General features: G+C 36.2%; 1 protein-coding gene across 7 annotated transcripts in view; it reads right to left on the bottom strand.

Moving 5' to 3' along the window:
• The window catches only part of LOC107752493 (armadillo repeat protein deleted in velo-cardio-facial syndrome homolog), a 129,874-nt gene extending 124,621 nt beyond the window's left edge, over window positions 1–5,253 (bottom strand). For all 7 annotated transcript variants that reach the window (XM_016568483.1, XM_016568476.1, XM_016568480.1 and 4 more), the window contains exon 1: window positions 5,176–5,253. The gene's annotated coding sequence lies outside the window, so the exon portion shown is untranslated. The remainder of the gene's footprint in view (window positions 1–5,175) is intronic.
• Window positions 5,254–8,960: the final 3,707 nt, after the last annotated feature.

Here is an 8,960-nt window from a genome sequence, read left to right as displayed (position 1 = left end):
AACTTATTGCACTTAACTCTTTTTAACGTCAAGCAATTCTCTGCTATATGCGTTGAACTAAAACTTTGACCTTTTACAACGTTTTGATTTAAGTAGCCTATTATTAAAATGATTCAGATATCGCACGCCCTTGCGATATGTATATTGCGATATTTACATTTGCGATATTTCGATCATTTCGATATATCGTGCAGCCCTAGTAAATATTAATTAAAAAATTTTATTGAACTATCCATTTAATAGAATAAAGGACTCATCAAGTGGTTAAAAAGCAAAACAAAACAAAAAACATGCCTGGTAACTGAAAGGATATAGGTTCAAATCCTGCAAGAGGCTTTTTAAAACTGTCACCACTATGACATTACTTACCCTTGTTTCGCCAGGGAGATGGTCCCTGTAACTACACCTGTACATGATTTAAGTAACTTTTGGTTAATAGAGCCTACTAATTGACAAATTTGTAATAGGTTATGGAAACAAAATAGATAAGACAAAACAAAAAGCACACAATACATAGGATTTTGTAGCATTTACTAATGGTCAGAACTGGCTTTAATTCCTGGAGACAAATAAACACTATCACATGAACTGTGCTCATGCCGGCACAGTGTTTTTCCTCAGGGATAAATACATTGCAGCATAAACCCTGGTGCTAAAAATAGCCGTGTAATAAATTTACAAACGCAGTTGGAGCTTTCTGCATGGTTCTAGAGATGAGATGCAGTAGCAGAGGCACATTTAAAAGCCTTGACTTGAAAAAACCTCAACAACAAATTCATCAGGGGTTGGGGAACACCTACGTTATGTAGCCAAGCAGGAAACATTAACTTCTGTTGAGGTGAGAAAACATTGAGACAATTGTGTTTACAGTGCAAAGAGTTGTTAGATCTCAACCCAAGAAACCTGGAACAATACAAGCTTAAGAAACACTGAGAAAGATTGTTATATAAAGCAGCATCCAAAACTCACGTATTATGTTGGAGTTGGCCTAACAATTTCTGAGCAAACATCATAAGCCCAAACACTTAGAAGCTGCACAGTTTATCATGTTTTCATTGATGTCTGTAGACAGAAAACTATCCGTAGAGTAAAGAGAACTGGCCATTTGGTGCTGTTGAGAGATCAGTTTTGTGGGTTCAGTAAAGAAGACCAAAGAAAAGGCCCTCAAGAGCACCTGATCCCATGTTTACATTCATCTGCACCTCTCCACCTCAGTTCAGATACCAAATTAAGGATGCATTAAGTTCAATCACTCAGATTCAAACAAAGGGACGTTACCAATCTCAGAGGTTGAACCGTGCTGCATTATGTGTCAAGGCACTTATGATGAATGATGGGCTTGTGCTTTCTGCTAATCTAATATATTTTGTTCCAAGCACAAAGAGTGTCAGAAGGTGAACCCTGAGAGAAAATCGAGAAAAAATCGCTTGAATCAAAAGACTATGTTAGAGAAGTTCTCTAGGTTTAACTGTGCAGTATCTGCGCAGGAGATTTACTTACACTCCTTTAAAATGTGTGAATGACTGCAGATACCTAAATAGCCAAGCTAAAAAATGTAAGGGCTAGCTCACTCAAAAATGATAATTCTGTCATCATTTACTCACCCTCATGTTGTACCAAATCCATGAAACATTCATACATCTTTGAAACACCAATCAAAATAGTTTTAATGAAATTGAGAGACTTCTGTCACTTTTTTAAAAGTCTATTCATCCAAAAATGTGATGCTTCTAGAACTTCATAAAAAAAATCCATATGAATCAAGTGGTGTAAACCAAATCTTCTGAAGAGACATAATCAGTTTGACGATGAACAGATTAATATGGGCTTTTATTCACATATAACTGTTGATCATAGAATCAATCAAATATGGTACATGGAAACAGTCTCTTCAGAAGAATTAGATTTAACTGCTCGATATAAATTTCTTTCACAATCTCTTTATGAACAGGATGTATTAAAAATAGCATCTTTGTGTTTCAAAAATGAACAAACATCTTGTGGGTTTGGAACAAGAGTTTTTTTTTGTAATAATTTTAATTTCTGGGTGAATTTTCTCTTTAATAAAGTGAAAAGACGGACCTTGAGTCTGTGCATGCCTGCTATATAATATGCAAAATGCAGTATGTCGAATGAGTATTGTGTCTGAATACACAGTACTTATGAAACAGAATCTACAGCTGAGCAATTAAACAATAACTCATAAGGACACAGCAGCCAATCATAAAATCACTTATGTAGTGCATTCAGACTAAAACCACCAGACTCTTTTTTCATTATTATTAATAAAGTGTATTTTAAATTAATTATGCAGAACTGGCTTTGAAAATTGCTTTATCATTTTGCTGAGAAAAACTATATTGTCATAGTCAATATTGCCTTTTGCTTTGAAAATTGGAATTCAAAGCAGTTTCTACTATGAAACACATAAGAGATACGTTTGTTTAGGAAGAGGAAAGAACGGGGAAATAAAGCCATTGTTTACCCCTAATTTTTTTCCTCGTCTTTGTTCTTTGAAGTGACTCTGGATGTGAGGAGCCTCTCAGAATGAACCAGCAGCAAGTGAGTTAGAAGAATATCCTCAGCTGCACTCAGGTTTCAAGTCCTTAAATAACCCAGTGCGTTATGGGTACAGTGAAACAAATCAAAGGCTTGCCATGCTGTGACGCCTCTCAAAGAGGATGCATCATCACTGAATTTATTTACATAGACAATATTCACATTTCACACAGAATTATACATCATCTTCACCACTTGATTATACTGAGTGAATACAGAGGCAAGTAAAATGAGAGAAAAGAGATACATCATGCTATGTGTTAGGGCTGTGTATCACTTGCAAAGTCAATAATGTACTCGTTCTAATAAATTTATATTGTAATGTACTCATTCTAATATATTTTTTTTTTTAAATCATATTTACATTGCTGGTAGGTTATCATTGCACAAATGAATACACTCTCTATATACACGTATCGTCAAATCTCTGTGACGATACATCGTCGTATCGATGTATCGAACACAGCACTACTATGTGTGCAGTGGACCAGAAGGTCTGTCCCAATTATGACAAAAATCAGAATTGATATTACAATCACAATTAATTTTCAATTTATAAAATTTACATGAAAATACTTATTTGGCATGCCATATTCATTATGTACGCTACAAACCTAAAACAATAACTATTTTAAACATTATAATTGATTATAATGGTACACTGCAAAGACAATCCTATTCTGAACAAGTATGTTTGTCTAATTGTCCAGTTAAAACATCTTAGAATCATTGAAACAATATAAACTTACTTGAGAAGCAACAGTGCATAAAAACATTTCTTTGACAAGTATTTTGTCTAACTGCACTGGCAGTTTTATGAATAAACATAAGGTTAAAAAGCTTTTAAAAAAAAAAAAGTGAAAAAATGATCATGGTCAGTAAGACAAAATACACTTCTATTTAGATACAATCTATAAAGAAGTCTTGATATCATAAGCAGCTGCATCTCTATAACCTTGTTTTAAGGGTTTTTACTATAGATATTTTTTAAATGAAAGAACTCAACAAAACTCAAACGTAGTGTTGTAGTTTTGATACTACTTTCATTGTAAGTGTATTTAGTGTATACTGGGTGTCATGTTTCATGGCACAGTCATTTCCATGTGGCATGGCCATGGTATATACATACACTATCAATCCAAAGTTTGGGGTCATTTAACATATAGCACTATCAGCAGATTTTAAAACCATGACAGACGTCACTGCCTTTTCCTCAGTGATTGACTGATATCTGTCATTTTTGCCTCTCGTTTGCATGGAATTGAGCATTTCAAACTTTGTGACACATTGCTGTCATTCCCACAATCCCTTGTGCGATCCTGCCACTCATCTCCCATAGAAAATGAATAGAAAACGGCCTCTCATATCAGCTCGCTCAACACCAGTGTACACATTTGGTCAAAGAAACAAATAAATTGTTAATAAATGCACACATTCGTAATAAGCGTCATTTTAAGGACCAAAGTCCACCCCAATGTAGAGACCTGCACTCCCGTACCGCGGGACCCAATGCAACAGGCGCGGGACAACTACAACTCTTGATGGGCGAGTGCGGGTGTGGGCGGGAAGAGGCTCGTGTGTGTGCGGGATGCAGGAGAATAAAATATAGAAATTATCTAAACATAAAGTGTCTAAAACATATAAATTGTTATTTATGTGTTGCACAAAAGCAAAAAGAACAACTAATAACATTAAAATGATCAACGCGCAAGCTAGGCAGAGTTTCTATTTATAACACGTGTTTAAAGGGTTGCTCAATGTAGCCAATCACAGACTCAGCTGTTGATTTCCGGAACGCAATGGCCAACCAGAGGTGATTAAGTTAGAATCCACTCACCGCAGTGTTGAAATTGCATGCTCACGAATCGTCTCATTTTAACACAAGAAGTGTAGACATTGTGAAAGATTAATTGTGCATATGTTCATTGTGTTATAACAGAGCTTTATGAGATCGCGATGAACTGAGATGTCAGCTTTTAGTGGTAATAAAGGAAGCGCTGATCGCATTCTGCCATGCCAAACCATGCACGCAGCAGCCCATGCTTGCTTTTCTGTTAAAAATAACAGTGGTTTGTGAATGTTGATGCTTAGCTTAAATAAAAAATATTTTAGCGGGAGCATTTATGCTGGGATGTTGTGGATCTTAGGAGATGTTACAGAGCCATTTAATGTAAATTTCTTTGATGTGCTGAAAAAAAATCTATATAGATTACTTTTATGCGGGCTTTTGCGGGCGGGAGCGGGACAAAACATGAATGTCGCGGGCGGGAGCGGGCCCAGATAAGATATATTTCTGCTGGAGCGGGCGGGCACGGGACAGAATCTTGCGGGACTGAAAAATCCGTCCCGCGCAGGTCTCTAACCCAATGTAACTTAAAATTTGGCATAATCAAACAAATTTATATGCATTATTATCTATGGATTCATTCAACTGCATTATGAGTAATCTGCAATAAAAGATACAAAGAAAACATTCATCACCTAGCAGCATATTTTCATAGGATGATGATGATGATGATGATGAAGAAGGAACAGATAAAGTGGTGCAACTGGCGAAATGATGTGCAGTAATGAAGGGGTGAAAGTGAAAAGCAAACAGATGGGTTGGGTGGGTACCTTTGATGTCGGCCGGGCAGTCGGTGTGCGTGTGGACGTGAGGGTTAAGGCTGTAAGAGAGGGCTGACTGGAACTGGACCTCTCCTCCCAAGAAACTCTGCTTGAAACAGCAGCTGCAACAGAGAGACGACAACACACATGCATCAAACACATGCGATGGGGACAATCCACGCTGTATCATTAGCAGGTTTATTTACATATTACAACTGTGAGTCGGTGCAACCACACACTCCCCCCTCAGGGTTCAAGCTGAGAATATGAAAAGCTGGGATGTGTGGCTCTGGACTGTTTACTTCAGAGTTATAAATAGTTTCTCTTCTCCTCATTACAGAGTAATGCCACAGCATTGTATTTACTCATAAGCGTCCCACAAATTAGGGTGTGCAAACTGTGCATAATGCTGAACCTCTATTCATGAAGGAATTTGTGGGACACGTGCAGTGACGCTCATGCAGGTGACTCCTTCCATGCTTTAATTCTGTCTCAGTTACTGCTTATAAAATGGTAAAAAGGACAAAAATAAACAATAAAGGTGCATTTTCTTCAGCATGCAAAAACAGCTATGAATCTTCAGCTCATTCATGCAGGGGAAGCACAGGCATCAAAAACTCGATTTCTGAGTCAAAACCATCTAAACATCAACATCAGTAGCTTAAAAGGCAGACTGACCCAGGCAAACCCATTTAAAAACTTGAAAACATGAGGTAATATTTTCATTTCGTTATCGTATTTTCTTTATTTTGCTATGATCTTTGAACGGCACTGCAGAGACTCAAGGGTAATTTCTGAAACTCTTTCAACAAAACAATTCTTCAACACACTTATTCTTATTCTGCTAAGGATTACAATATCTTTCCCACAAGGGAATCTTCTCTGCTTCGACTTCAAGGACAGACGTGCTCAAAGCACCTTGGATTTGTGGGACTGACATCAAAGGTGAGCTAAGTTGGAACACATTTGTTATCAGGTCCCTCTTTCTCTCCGTCTGAACTGAGCTTACTGCATTCTGTGCAATTGTGTGTTGTGTTAAATCCATGTCAGTGTGCAGCTAAAATGTCTGCAGTTAGTTCATGTTGAAGAACATAAACAAAGAAGATGTAAGTGTCACAAAGCTCTAAATCTCATGCTCTTAAAAATAGATTTATTTTTACTGTACATATTAATCCTAAAGCGTATATGTTTAGTCCTAAAAACAATAAGAAAAAGTACCATGGTATTATTTTGCCTTTTTGGAAATTAACATGTTAGTGCCATGATATTTTTCAAGTACCCCAGAGAACCATGTACTATACAGTATATACCATGTGTTACATGAATATAGTATTTTTTTAGGACAATGGTATAAATTACGGTACCATCTGATACCATTCCCTCTACTAGCTGCCAAACCAATTATAGTAATGAGCCTAAAGGGCAAAAAAATAAAAAATAAATTTAAAGGAAGAAAATGTTTTATTTGTTTCAACTAATAGCAGCTGTGGAATACAGTCCTCTCTCATTAGAACAACCAAGTAGATGATGTCACTCAATTTATTTTCTGGGCTGAATGGCTCAAGGCAAAGAAACGCATTGCCAAAGGAAAGAAGAAAATGTAATTAATGGAATAGTTTCACCAAAAATAAAAATTTTGTCATTATTCACTCTCATGTAGTCCCAAACCAGCATGCTGTTGATTTTTTTTTCTGTGGAATTTTTTGAGGAAACTTTATGCAGTTAATTGTTACCACATCTGTAAAGTTTCCAAAAAGAAATCCCCTGTGCTGAATCTGCTGACTCCCCACTGCTAAGCATGATTTTGTGACACTAATGAGCTAGTTGTTTTTAGTGAAAAAAAAAAAAAACAATCAGTTGGAGCGAATTAATGAATTAAGTGAGTTACCAAATTAATGACTCTTAATGAATTAAGGAATTGGAACTTCACATTCGACTAAAGATAATTAAAGAAATGTTCAAGAAATTATCAATAATCAAGAGATGCTACTATGTGCTTAAAGCTTGTATGATCAACTGACCTGTTGTTCATATGATAACTACATGTAGTTTAAAATACACATCAAGTGTATTTTATGAAATTGAATGAGTGAATGCAAACGCTGCGGCTTTGAAGGTATATAGGAAAAGTATGGATTTTTTTTTTAATGGATGTCAATGGAGGAGAGGTTTCACTACGCTGAATAAACAGATTTTGTGAGGAAATAGCTTATTTAATGAATCAACAACCTGTTCACTAATCTTCAACATGTTTTACACTAAACAATACTGTCATTGAGAACTATATGTAGATTTTACCTTGATAAAAATGTTATTTATTAAAGGTCCCATATTGTACACCTTTCTGGTGTTTTATTTTAGGTTTTGATGTCCTTAAGAATATATATTTGCGGTATAAGTACCAAAAACCATCTCAATATATTTTTACAGCTCCTCTCTCAGGAGCTCTGCTGAGAACAGGTCGATTTTGGTCTGTCTAATTAATATTCGGGGTTTGGCTAAAGGAGAGTGGGACGGTGGGCGGTGCTCGGGGTGGTGACTGAAGGCTGTGTAGTTCTGACGTCAACTTTTTACGGAAGTCACAATGGTTCGTGAAAAATAGCTAGAACTTTAAGCAGACTGTGTGTATTTTACTGTGGACTGACTGTTTTGAAACTTATATGGTAGTTAAATAGTCCCTAGACCTCAGTAATCGTGAAAAAAGCCAGGAATTTTCAGTTTTGACAATATGGGACCTTTAAGAGTAGGGAATGTTGCGACAGGTAGGACTCGTTTATGGCATTATTACCAGCAAATTTGTGTCGCATAACTATTTAATAAAATATATGTAATATTGTGTATTGTCTAAAAATATCGATGTTTTCTTTCTGTGGTTTTCAGGTTTAACCTGAAATTAGACTTGAATTGTAATGACTATTATGTGACCATATGGCTTATGTTGAAATTAATTAAGGATATTAATTATTTAAATGATTGTATTATATTGTATGTTGTTTAATGAAAATGAAATATGTTCTTTCTATGGCTTCCGAGTTTCAATAAATAGACTTGAAACGTAATGACTTGTGACTGTTGCTGTGTATGATGATACAGGACTAACGCTTTTTAATGAATAAATGTAAAAAAAGAAATATTTTAATAAATAAAAGATATCCTTTCTATGGCTTCCAGATTTAAAAAAAAAATAAAAAAAATTTTTAGTGACTAGTATCAGTTTTATGTTTTTAAATGAACAGAATAAAACCTAATCTTAAATTGCAGTGACCAGTAAGTGACCAGCAACTCGCGCTCTTTTTTTACTGCGCAACGTAAACTGTAACTGACTGTCGTAGAACTGTGAAAGCCGGCCATTGTCCTCACTGCCATTGTATGACTGGCTGAGGTACCTCACGTGATCCAAGTGATTAGCCATTACGCTTTTTCCAATGGTACGTAATACAGACCTTCTTATCTCCCAATAAGAAGACAATCTCCGCTTCTAGTGAGTCTGAAGACCCTAATTTGTTTAATTGGGGTTGGCGCTAAACTCTGCTGGACACTGGCCCTCCAGTAACAGGTTTAGACACACTCCTGACTTAAAGATACACTATGTAACTTTTGTTGCTCTCCCGGGTAATAAACAAAACTGCATGCGTCTTGTGGAGGAACATTGTAGCCTTAGCTGCTTCTCTCAATTTATGTACGAGTCACACAGGTACTGGGCTACTCCACAGTGGTCTAAAATAGTCAGAATATAAACACTTGCTATAGGCATACCATGGTGATTCAGGACAAGACAAAAACACGTTTTGGAA

This window comes from Sinocyclocheilus rhinocerous, unplaced genomic scaffold, assembly GCF_001515625.1.
Source record: "Sinocyclocheilus rhinocerous isolate Xijiao unplaced genomic scaffold, SAMN03320098_v1.1 scaffold1853, whole genome shotgun sequence".
NCBI lineage: Eukaryota > Metazoa > Chordata > Actinopteri > Cypriniformes > Cyprinidae > Sinocyclocheilus > Sinocyclocheilus rhinocerous.
Note: the sequence above shows the minus strand (reverse complement) of the source record. Positions and strands in the feature narration are given on the sequence as shown.